We start from the raw sequence: 13,473 nt of genomic DNA, 5'->3' as shown, positions 1-13,473 counted from the left end.
TCTCCTTTGCAACTCAAGGACTTTAAAAGAACATCAAATAAATTAATTAGACTATCATTCCATCCCATCCCATTTGCTGCCAATGTTATAGGCAACAAATTATTGCTACTGTTAACACTATTCTCTAAAATCTTTCATCTAATATCAGGATACTTCTCTTCAGGTCACCTTCTGCTTTGTAGAAGAAACTAAGCTAAGTTGTTTGTTATGTTTCTGTACGTTTCCATAGCAAAGGTCTGTGCCTGCTTAATTTAACTAAAGCTGGAGGGTTAAAGCCTGAAGGTATAGGACAGACTAAAGCAGCTTCAATAAGAGGAGTTCTATTATCGGTTCTGCTACATTACTTGCAGGGAACAGATCTGAATATATTAGAAACATGACAACACAATATAGAGATAATAAAAATACAAAATTAAATTTCCATAATATAAATTGCTTCAAACTGAAAATGTACATATAACAACATCATACAAAAAATCATCACCTGGAAATGAATCTTGGCATATGATGAAATACAAAGTCTAGTTATGGAAAAAAATACTACAATCTCCATTTTAAATTTCAGTAACTTTTGGGATAAGACTCAAAATATTTATTCCTTCATAAAATTTACCACTGTATAATAAAGTATGTGTGTAATTTTATGAAGTTTTATCCCATATGTAGATTCAAGTAACCACCGTAACAGTCATGATCCAGAACTCTTCCATTACCACAAAGGAACTCTCTTGTGCTACCCGTTTACGTTCACAGTCTTCAACCAGTTCCTGTTCCCTGGCAACCGCTAATCTAGTGTCATCTCTGTAGCTCTGCCATTTTGAGAATGTTATATATATAAATGGAATCACAGTATGTAACCATTTGAGATTGCCTTTTTTTCCACTCAGCATAGTTCCATGGAGAACCTTCCAACTTGTGTGTATCAACAGTTTGTTCCTTTTTATTGCTGAATGGTAGCTAGTGCATTGTATGGATATATACCAGTTTGTTTAACTGTTCTTCCGTTTGGCTTGTTTCTAATTTTTGACTATGAAAAATGACACCACTATGAACCTTACAGGTTACTGTGTGAACAAGTTTTTATTTTTCTGTGATAAATGCCAAATGTGATTCCTGGGTCATGTGGTAAATGCAAGTTTAGTTTTTTAAGAACCTGACAAACTATCTTGCGGAGTGGTTGTACCATTTTACATTCCTAACAGCAGTTTAGGTGGGATAAAGTTTCTTGGCATCCTTGCCAGCATTTAGTATTATCACTATTTTTTTATTTAACTGTTCTATAAGGCATATAGTGATATCTCATTGTGGTTTTAATTTGCATTTTTCTAATGGCTAATAATGTGGAAAATCTTTTCACATGCTTATTTGCCATCTTATCTCCTCCTTGGCAAAATGTCTGTTCATGTCTTGTGCCCATTTCTAACTGAATTGCTTTTTTACTGTTGAGTTTTCAAAGTTCTTTACATATTCTAGATACAAGATCTTTGTCAGGTATGTGGTTTGCAAATGTTTTCTCCCTGTCTATAGCCTGTCTTTGCCATCCTTTTTTTTTTTTTGCCATGCTGTGCAGCACGTGGAATCTTAGTTCCTCGACCAGGGATTGAATCAGTACCCCCTGCATTGGGAGTGCAGAGTCCCAACCACTGGCCCACCAGGGAAGTCCTCCATCCTCTTAATAGGATCTTTCACAGAGCTAAAGTTTTTAATTTTGATGAAGTCCAATTTATCAATTTTTTCTTCTAGTATCATGCTTTTGGTATCATGTCCGAGAACTTTTCTCATAGCTTGAGGTCCTGAAGATTTTCTCCTGTGCTTTCTTCTAAAAGTTTTATGGTTTTACAATTCACACTTAATTTCACAATCCATTTTGAATTAATTTTTGTATAAGATGTGAGGTTTAGGTTAAAGCGGTTTTATTTGCTTAAAGATGTCCAACTGCTACAGCACCATTCGTTAAAAAGACAATGTAGTAGGGCTTCCCTGGTGGCGCAGTGGTTGAGAATCTGCCTGCCAATGCAGGGGACATGGGTTCGAGCCCTGGTCTGGGAAGATCCCACATGCCGCGGAGCGGCTGGGCCCGTGAGCCACAATTACTGAGCCTGCGCGTCTGCAGCCTGTGCTCCGCAACAGGAGAGCCTGCGATAGTGAGAGGCCCGCGCACCGCGATGAAGAGTGGCCCCCACTTGCCACAACTAGAGAAAGCCCTCGCACAGAAACGAAGACCCAACACAGCCATAAATAAATAAATAAATAAATAAAAATTAAAAAAAAAAAAAGACAATGTAAAAGCTCTTAAAGAATATTCATCTTGGTCTATAAACAGTATATTTTTTATTTAAATACAGTTGCCATTACCTATGCTAAATTAAAAATTGATGTAATTTCAAATGATTTTCACATTTTGAAAAATGAGAATAAAATGTTTCTGATAATTCCTAAAATACTAATACTTTTTGGACAAATGAAATCAAATTCTACTGTTGTATATTTCTTGTAATTCATTAACATGCCGTATTTCCTTTGGTCTCACAGCCTTCTAAATCAGCACTGCTCAACAGAACTTCCTGCAATGATGAAAATATTCTATATCTGCATTGTAAAAAAAAAAACCCATGATCCATGTCATATCAATTGTTGTGTAAGGTGTGAAGTTTAGGTTAAGGTTTATTTTCTTGTCTACGGATGTCCAATTGCTACAGCATCATTTGTTCAAAAGGCAATGTAACCATTACCCACATTGGCTACCAAGCCTTGAAGTGTTGTTAATGCAAGTGAAGAACTGAATTTTTAATTTTAGTTAATTTAAATTTAAATGTGGCTAGTGGCTGCTGGATTGGACAGTGTAGCTCTAAACCCTTTCCTCTGCTTAATACTTTCACTTTCTTAATATTTAGCTTTTCCCTGGCTAATGTTTATTAATTAGCTAGGAACTTCCCTCAAATAAGCAGTGCCTGATTCAACTCCTTCATCTGGGTTTTAGGTCCCTATTTGCTCTCATAGAGATCTGAATTTCCTCCATTAAAGCTTTATCATACTTTTGTTATTATCTTGTTTGCAAACTTCACTGAACTAGAAATTTCATGAGAGTAGGAAACATGTCTGATTCCACTCCCCCTCTTGAATCCCCAGCTACAGTAACAAACTACCCTGAGTGTATTACATATTTGCAGACCATATTAATGAATAAGATTATTTACTTTGAATAAAAGAAAAAGTTAGTTTATTAGTTGGCTAGAAAGTAGGTGGTATTTTTCAACAGCTTCATAGTTTGAGTTTTTAAAATTTCAAGAAATATATACTTCAGAAACTTCTTGGCTCTCAACATATAATTATACTGAGAACATCTGAAATCCACCTTTGGGGAGTATCAGAAAGATTTCTAGAACTTGTGCTTAAGTGCTCTTTCTCTTTTCATTTTGATACAACACTGGCCAATGGAATGCAAACACAGCTCTTTAAAATGACAGCAATCAACTCAGCTGAATTCTAAGATGCCAATGTAGATATCTTATTCTGCTGCATTTTCTCCATCAGGGTTCACAGAACATTGATCAAGCTGCTAAAAGAAGCCTAAGTAATAATATCAAATAATATTTACTGAACATTTACTATGTTCTTTACATGCAATGTTTCATTTGATCCCCACATCAGCTCTTAGGTAGGTGATATTATTCTCATTCTACAAAAAAGGAATTGGAGGTAACGTTCCCTCCATAATTAACCTCTATCACATCATATTCTAATTTCCAATATAGCCCTTAATACATTCTAATAGTATTTTGTTTATTTGCTCATTGTCTCTTCTCAGTATAATGCAAGAAAGACCCATAAGGGCAGGGACCTTTTCTGTCTTTTTCATCTCTGGATCCCCAGCATCTACAATATTGCCTATAATGTAGTGAGCAATCAAAAAATATTTATGAAAAAAAAATTTATGGAATGAGTGAAAGGATAGGTGAATGAATAAACTAAGCAATGAATGATTCAATAAAAGGTCTAGAAAAGTTAAACTGCTTGGCCAAAGATACAGTACAGCTCAGGATTCAAACCCAAGCAGTATGACTGCAGAGCCCATACCAGTCATTTAGCTACTAGTATTAACTCCTGAATGTACTTAAAGACCAACACTGTATAGGGAATGTGGACGAGAAGACAAGCTGACCACCAAAGATTTATGTATAGAACTGTATAGTATACCTTTCCTAGTCCTCTTGCAAATGAGTAGGGCCACTCATTTGCAAGTGATTACTCCTGGACAGTGACTAGTAATAATTGGTAGTAATTTCCAGGTTCATGTATCTTATGTGCCTTTCCTATACTTTCTTCCCTTTTCCCAGGGACCATGGAGGCTGTGTGCTGAACATGACTGTATCAGAAGATAGACAGACCTTGTATTCAAGAGTGACAATACAAAAGAAAATAAACTTTTCTGTCCCAAACCAACAAGAACCAGAGATTATTAGTCATAGTAGTTAGCCTACTACAATTAATCTAAAAGAGCTTAAACTAAAATAATGGTAAACAAGGTCCAAGATTTTTTTATCAGGGGCTCCAAACGTTGTAGAAACAGCACTTGTCTTTAAATCAAACACCAGGATTTCTAAAAAGGCTTACCTAGAGAATTAAAGGAGATAACGTGAAAGTATTTCATAAAGTGAAAAGCAAATGAAATTATAAGATAACTATAAGAGGCAACATGGTACAATGGAAAGTGGAACAGCAGAGTCAAAAGACCTGGGTTTAAGATCTCTACCAATTACATTAAGTGTAATCTTAAATCATCTGTACAATGTACTTGCCTTGCCCTTTTCAAAAAACTTTAGCAAATATTAAATATAAACTCTGAGAAAACATTTTGTAAACTACAAAGAACTACAAAAAAAAAAATCAATTTTTGCAATTAGCAACAGAACAAATATGCAAAATGTCACTAAATTAGGCAATTTAAGAGCATGTTGGCATCTAGCATTTTTTGGATAAATGTCAACATTAAACCAAATTCTGGGCTTCCCTGGTGGCGCAGTGGTTGAGAATCCACCTGCCAATGCAGGGGACATGGGTTCGAGCCCTGGTCTGGGAAGATCCCACATGCCACAGAGCAACTGGGCCCGTGAGCCACAACTACTGAGCCTGCACGTCTGGAGCCTGTGCTCTGCAACAAGAAAGGCCGCGACAGTGAGAGGCCGCGACAGTGAGAGGCCCACACACCGCGATGAAGAGTGGCCCCCGCTCGCCGCAACTAGAGAAAGCCCTCGCACAGAAACGAAGACCCAACACAGCCAAAAATAAATAAATTAATTAATTAATTTAAAAAAAAACAACAAATTTTTAAAAAATTATTTGTTCTAAAACCTAAACATTATTCTAAAAGATATGGAGACTCTATACTATGTTAAACCATCTAAAACAAAATTCAGAAAGTTAAGACCTGCAAGAGTCTCTCTGAATCCTAGGACTGAAAATGTGTATTTTCATTAGAGAACTCCAATAAAAGCTATTGACTTTAATTAAACAGACAATTCTCCTAATTTGGATAAGAAAAATAATCTGATTAAGTACTCATTATAGACTATGTTAACTTTATTAAAGATTAATTTCCTGACAACAAGTAAACAAGTTAGTTTCATTTTAAATTAAACCGCATCGCTCTATTTACAATAGCCAGGACATGGAAGCAACCTAAGTGTCCATCGACAGATGAATGGATAAAGAAGATGTGGCATATATATACAATGGAATATTACTCAGCCAAAAAAAGAAACGAAACTGAGTTATTTGTAGTGAGGTGGATGGACCTAGAGTCTGTCATACAGAGTGAAGTAAGTCAGAAAGAGAAAAACAAATACTGTATGCTAACACATATATATGGAATCTAAAAAAAAAAAAAAAAGGTTCTGAAGAACCTAGGGGCAGGAAAGGTATAAAGACACAGACATAGAGAATGGACTTGAGGACACGGGGAGGGGGAAGGGTAAGCTGGGACAAAGTGAGAGAGTGGCATGGATATATATACACTACCAAATGTAAAACAGATAGCTAGTGGGAAGCAGCCACATAGCTCAGGGAGATCAGCTCGGTGTTTTCCGACTACCTAGATGGGTAGGATAGGGAGTGTGGGAGGGAGATGCAAGAGGGAGGGGATATGGGGATATATGTATATGTAAAGCTGATTCACTTTGTTATACAGCAGAAAGTAACACACCATTGTAAAGCAATTATACTCCAATAAAGATGTTAAAAAAAATAAAAAATAAAAATAATTTAAACTGCATCTATTTCTCTACTGTGCTTGTATATTCTGAAGGCACTACAGATCTTTTTTACCCCCACCACACAAAAACATTGTGGAGTGTGTAAAACCCAAAAAACCCACTGGGAAGTTGGAAGAAGTTTCTTAACAGTGCTCTATAATTCTACAGTCCCTAACCATGAACTATAAAATGAAATGAGATTATATATATTTTTTATCTATCAGCCCAATTTGATAATAAAAGGACATTCAGTTTCTACTTTGTACTCTCCATCTATAAATTCATCAGATTACAGAAAATACAAGGAAGAAGTAGACACTGGCTGTATGGTTCTTTTTTTTTTTTTATTTATTTTTGTTTATTTATTTTTGGCTGCATTGGGTCCTCGTTGCTGCACACGGGCTTTCTCTAGTTATGGTGAGCAGGGGCTACTCTTCGTTATGGTGCGCGGGCTTCTCATTGCAGTGGCTTCTCTTGTTGTGGAGCGTGGGCTCTAGGTGCATGGGCTTCAGGAGTTGTGGCACATGGGCTCAGTAGTTGTGGCACATGGGCTTAGTTGCTCCGCAGCATGTGGGATCACCCTGGACCAGGTATCGAACCCATGTCCCCTGCACTGGCAGGCGGATTCTTAACCACTGCTCCACAAGGCAAGTCCCCCAGGGGATTTAAAGTAGTGACACACGCACCTCATTTTTCTTTTTCCCCTTCTAAAAGCCACACATTAAAGACTAGGATATTTTAAAAACAACTGAATCTCTGGGGAAAATTAGAAAATAATCACCCATGCCCAGGGAAAGGCTCAAAAAAGACCAGAGAAGACCTTAAGTTTATACCTCAGGCTGATCCTTGGCAAAAAACAAAAAACAAAAACAAAAACAAAAAAAACAGCTTACGACAATCAAAAAGACAAAAACAAAAAAGAGCAAGCCCTGTGGAAGGGGCAGAATCTGATTTCTAGTTGTGAACACAACTTTACAACTTAAGGAACTAGAAAAAGAACAAACTAAACCTAAAGCCAGAAAAAGAAAGTAATAAAGATTAGAGCAGAGGTAAATGAAACAGGAAACAGAAAAATAGAGAAAAATCAATGAAACCAAAAGTTGGTTCTTTAAAAAGATCAAAATTGCCAAACTTTTAGCTCAACAGACTAAGAAAAAAGGAGAAAATACCTGAATTACTAAAATTAGAAACGACACTACCAATTCTACAGAAATAAAAAGGATTAAGGCTTCCCTGGTGGCGCAGTGGTTAAGAATCCGCCTGCCAATGCAGGGGACACGGGTTCGAGCCCTGGTCCGGGAGGATCCCACATGCCGCGGAGCAATTAAGCCCGTGCGCCACAACTACTGAGCCTGCGCTCTAGAGCCCGCAAGCCCAACTACTGAAGCCCGCGTGCCTAGAGCCCGCGCTCTGAAACAAGGGAAGCCACCGCAATGAGAAGCCCATGCACCACAACGAAGAGTAGCCCCCGCTCGCTACAACTAGAGAAAGCCCGCGCACAACAAAGACCCAACGCAGCCAAAAAAATTTAATTAATTAATTAATTAATTTTATAAAAAAAGGATTATAAGAGAGTACTATGAACAACTGTATACCAGCAAACTGGATAACCTACATGAAGTGGACAAATTCCTAGAAACACAAACCCTTAAAACTAAACCACAGAGAAACAGACAATCTGAATATTCCTTTAACTAGTAAGAAGATTGAACCGGTAATTAGAAATCTCCTCACAGGGGCTTCCATGGTGGCACAGTGGTTAAGAATAGGCCTGCCAATACAGGGGACATGGGTTTGAGCCCTGGTCCAGGAGGATCCCACATGCCGCGGAGCAACTAAGCCCGTGTGCCACAACTACTGAGCCCACGTGCCTAGAGCCCGTGCTCTGCAACAAGGGAAGCCACCACAATGAGAAGCCCACGCACCACAACAAAGAGTAGCCCCCACTCGCTGCAACTAAAGAAAGCCTGCACGCAGAAACGAAGACCCAATACAGCCAAAAAAACACACAAAATCTCCTGACAAAGCAAAGCCCTGGACCCAGTGAATTCAACCAAACATTTAAAGAAGAACTAATACCAATCTTCTTCAAACCTTCAAATAAATTGAAGAGGAGGGAACACTTCCTAACTCATTCCATGGAGTCAGCATTACCTTGATACCAAAGCCAGACAAAGACAATACAAGAAAACTACAGACCAATATCCCTTATGAGCACTGATGAAAAATCCTCAACAAAATACTGGCAAACCAAATTCTGCAGCATATTAGAAGAATTATACACCATGACCGAGTGGGATTTATTCCCAGAATGCCCAGAATGCAAGAATGGTTCAACACATGAATATCAATCAATGTAATAAACCACATTAACAGAATGAAGGGAAAAAAAATCACATGATTACCTCAACTGGCTCAGAAAAAGCATTCAGCAAAATTCAATACCCTTTCATGATAAAAACACTCAATAAAGTAGGAATAGAAGGAAAATATCTCAACATAATAAAAGCCATATATGAAAAACCCAGTTGGGACTTCCCTGGTGGTCCAGTGGGTAAGACTCCATGCTCCCAGTGCAGGGGGCTCAGGTTCGATCTCTGGTCGAGGAACTAAATCCCACATGCATGCCGCAACTAAGAGTTCGCATGCAGCAACTAAGAAGTCCACATGCCACAACTAAAAACATGCGGCAATGAAGATCCCGCGTGCCACAACTAAGACCCGGTGAGGGAGGGAGGGAGGGAGGAAAGGAGGAAGGAAGGAAGGGAGGAAGGAAGCCCCACAGCAAACATCATACTCAAAGGTGAAAGACTGAAAGTTTTTCCTCTAAGATCAGGAACAAGTAATGATGCTTGCTTTCACCACTTCTTTTCAACATAGTACTGGAAGTTCTAGCCAGAGCAATTAGGCAAGAAAAAGAAATAAAAGGTATCCAAATTGGAAAGGAAGAAGCAAAATTATCCCTGTTCTTAGATGATATAATCTTATATATAGAAAACCCTGGGCTTCCCTGGTGGCACAGTGGTTAAGAATCTGCCTACCAATGTAAGGGACACAGGTTCAAGCCCTGGCCCGGGAAGATCCCACATGCCACGGAGCAACTAAGCCCGTGCACCACAACTACTGAGCCTGAGCTCTAGAGCCCACAAGCCACAACTACTGAGCCCACGTGCCACAACTACTGAAGTCTGTGCACCAGAGCCCGTGCTCCACAATAAGAGAAAGCCACGACAATGAGAAGCCCATGCACCACAACGAAGAGTAGCCCCCGCTCACCACAACTAGAGAAAGCCCATGCACAGCAACGAAGACCCAACACAGCTAAAAATTAATTAATTAATTAATTTAAAAAAGAAAAGAAAGAAAACCCTAATGATTCTACCAAAACAAAAACAAAAACAAAAACTGCTAGAGATAATAAATGAATTCAACAAAGTAGCAGGACACAAAGTCAACACATGAAAATCAGTTGCATTTCTATACACAAACAGTGAACAACCTGAAAAGGAAATTATGAAAACAATTCCATTTACAATAGCATCAAGAAGAATAAAATGCCTAGGAATTAACTCAATCAAAGAGGTGAAAGCTTTACACAATGAAAACTATACAACATTGCTGAAAAAAATTAAAGAAGACATGAATAAATGGAAAAACATTCCATGTTCATGGATTGGAAGATTTATTATTGTTAACATGTCAATACTACCTAAAGCAATCTACAGATTCAATGCAGTCTGCATACAAATCTCAGAGATTTTTTGCAGAATAGAAAAATCCATCCTAAAAGTCATGTGGAATCTCAAGGGACCCTGAATAGCCAAGACAATCTTCAAAAACAAAGAACAAAACTGAAGACTCACACTTTCAGATTTCAAAGCTTACTACAAAGCTACCATAATCAAAACACTGTGGAACTAGCACAAAGACAGACACAGAGACCAATGGGACAAAATAGAGAGCCTAGAAATAAACCCTTGCACATATGGTCAAAAGTTTTCGTTCTGTTTTGTTTTGTTTTTGACTGTACCACACAGGGATCTTAGTTCCCTGATCAGGGATTGAACCTGGGCCCTGGCAGTGAAAGTGCCGAGTCCTAACCACTGGACCGCCAGGGATGATTTTTAACAACAATGTTAAGACTATTCAATGAGGAAAGGAGAGTCTTTTCAACAAATGCTGCTGAGAAAACTGGATAACTACATGCAAAAGAATAAAGTTAGACCCTTACCTAACACCATATACAAAAATTAACTCAAATGGAGAAAAGACCTAAATGTATGATTTAAACTATAAAACTCTTAGGTAATCTTTTTTTTTTTTTTGGGCCACCGCCGTGAGGCTCATGGGATCTTAGTTCCTTGACCAGGGATTGAACCTGTGCCCTCTGCAGTGAAAGCACTAAGTCCTAACCATTGGGTAATCTTAATCAAAATCCCAGCAGGTTTTTTTTTTTTTTAAATTTTGGGGGTGTGGTGGGTAGAGATTGACAAGCTGACTCTAAAATTCATACAGAAATGCAAAGGACCTAGAATAACCAGTACAATCCTAAAAGAAGACCCACACTATCAAATATCAAGATTTACTATAAAGAAATTATAATTAATGCAATGTAGTAATGGTACTAAGATAGAACAAATAGTCCAATGGCACAGAATGAAGAGTTAGGAAAGAGAGCCACAGATAGATGGCTGGTCTGATTTATGACAAAGGCACCAATGTCATAGAGTAGAAAAATGATGGGCTTTTCAATAATGGTACTGGATCAACTTCTATCCATAAGAAAAAAAAATGTATCTTAATCTTTACCTTTAATTCATATACAAAAATTAATTTGAGATAGATCACAGACCTATACGTAAAAGGTAAAGCAATAAAGCTTCCAGAATAAAACACAGGAAACTATCTTCATAACCTTGGAGTTAGCAAAGATTCTTGAAAAGGCATGAAAGCACTTTCCATGGAAAAGAAGACTGATAATTTGCACCTCATTAAAATTAAAAACTTCCATTTATCAAAAGACACAATTAAGAAAGTGAAAAAGCAAGCAACAGACTAGGAAAAGAAATGTCATTTGCCATACATATATCTGACAAAGGACTTATATCCAAATACTAAAAACTCCTACAAATCAATAAGAGAAAGAGACAATTTAAAAATTGGTCAAGAGATGTGAACAGAAACTTCACAAAAAAGGACAGCCAAATGTCTGATAAACATATGAAAAGATGTTCAACATCACTGGTTATCAAGAAACAACAATTTAAAACCAGTGTGATACCTCCACATCCCTGTCAGAATGGTTAAAATTAAAAGACAACAACCAAGTGATGGTATTATTGGTGAGGATGTAGAGTAACTGGAACTTTCATATATGGCTGGTCAGGAGTAAAAACTCGTACAGCTCCTTTGAAAAACCAGCAATTCCACTCTGAGACATATAAACATATACCAAAAAAATGTGAATGCTTCGTCCATCAAAAGACATGTGTGAAAAAAAGCATACAGCAGCTTTATTCATAATATTTCAAAACTGGACACAAACCAAGTGTCAATGAACAGAACGACAGATAAAGAAATTGTAGCAAATTCATACGATGGAATATTATACAGCAATTTTTTTAAAACTACAAAAAAAACCAAACTGGATGAATTTCACACTCATGTGTTGAATAAATGAAGCTAGACAGAGAACAGAACATTTTGTATAAGTCCATTTATTAGCAATTCATGAATAAAAAAACTAATCAATGATAATAAATGGTCAGAAGCACAATTACCTTTGGTTAGAAGATATAAACTGGGAAGGGCACAAGGGAGTCTTCTGGGGTGCTTAAAACATTCTATATCTTAACCTGTTTGTAGTTTTACGTGTGTGTGTGTGTGTGTGTGTGTGTGTGTGTCTGTGTGTGTATGAAAAATTCATTGAGCTATACATGTTAAGATTTGTGTACTTTAATGATGCATTCCCATACAGCAATAAAACATTTTTTAAAAGTCTGCACATACAGAACAAAATCAAGGCATTTTTCCCAGGCTTGAGAACCAAGCACACCACTCTTATGTGTAATGGTCAGACTAGTCTGGATGGCAATTGGTGCCTTCCTCTTTCTCTTTCTGAGTATTAAAAAATTCTCAGAATATCCAGTCCCTACCATCAGGAAACTTGCACAAGCCTCTTAGATAGCCTCATCCACCAGAGGGCAGACAGCACAAGCAAGAAGAACTACAATCCTGCAGCCTGTGGAACAAAAACCACATTCACAGAAAGATAGACAAGATGAAAAGGCAGAGGGCTATGTACCAGATGAAGGAACAAGATAAAACCCCAGAAAAACAACTAAATGAAGTGGAGATAGGCAACCTTCCAGAAAAAGAATTCAGAATAATGATAGTGAAGAAGATCCAGGACCTCGGAAAAAGAATGGAGGCAAAGATCGAGAAGATGCAAGAAATGTTTAACAAAGACCTAGAAGAATTAAAGAACAAACAAACAGAGATGAACAATACAATAACTGAAATGAAAACTACACTAGAAGGAATCAATAGCAGAATAACTGAGGCAGAAGAACGGATAAGTGACCTGGAAGACGGAATGGTGTAATTCACTGCTGCGGAACAGAATAAAGAAAAAAGAATGAAAAGAAATGAAGACAGGGCTTCCCTGGTGGCGCAGTGGTTGAGAATCTGCCTGCCAATGCAGGGGACACGGGTTCGAGCCCTCGTCTGGGAAGATCCCACATGCCGCGGAGCAACTGGGCCCGTGAGCCACAACTACTGAGCCTGAGCGTCTGGAGCCTCTGCTCCGCAACAAGAGAGGCCGCGATAGTGAGAGGCCCGCGCACCGCGATGAAGAGTGGCCCCCGCTCGCCGCAACTGGAGAAAGCCCTCACACAGAAACGAAGACCCAACACAGCCAAAAATAAACATAATAAATAAATAATAAATAAAAAAATTAAAAAAAAAAAAAAAAACAGTGTTAACTACATTCACCATGTTGTACATTACATCCCCACTACTTATCTTATAACTGGAAGTTTGTACCTTTTGACTACCCTCATCCAGTCCCCCCCACCAACCCCCTGCCTCTGGTAACCACAAATCTGATCTCTTTTTCTAGAACTGACATTTCTTGCTACAAGTCATTTTAAAACCCACCTAAAATGTAAAGATTTGTTTGTCAAGAACTACAAAACATGTTTAGATAATGACAATAAATCAC

At 37.9% G+C, this 13,473-nt stretch overlaps 1 protein-coding gene and 1 long non-coding RNA gene across 2 annotated transcripts in view; one reads left to right on the top strand and one right to left on the bottom strand.

The window, feature by feature from the left end:
* NFATC3 (nuclear factor of activated T cells 3) overlaps positions 1-13,473 on the bottom strand; it is a 124,535-nt gene that overhangs the window by 63,362 nt on the left and 47,700 nt on the right.
* Positions 1-13,473, top strand: part of LOC309648059 — a 71,367-nt gene that overhangs the window by 38,811 nt on the left and 19,083 nt on the right. The window contains exon 2 of the long non-coding RNA XR_014256453.1: positions 11,178-13,227. This is a non-coding gene — a long non-coding RNA (uncharacterized lncRNA). The remainder of the gene's footprint in view (positions 1-11,177; positions 13,228-13,473) is intronic.

Source organism: Balaenoptera physalus (genome assembly GCF_965194825.1).
Source record: "Balaenoptera physalus genome assembly, chromosome: 19".
Taxonomy (NCBI): domain Eukaryota; kingdom Metazoa; phylum Chordata; class Mammalia; order Artiodactyla; family Balaenopteridae; genus Balaenoptera; species Balaenoptera physalus.
This window is presented reverse-complemented; position numbering and strand designations above follow the sequence as displayed.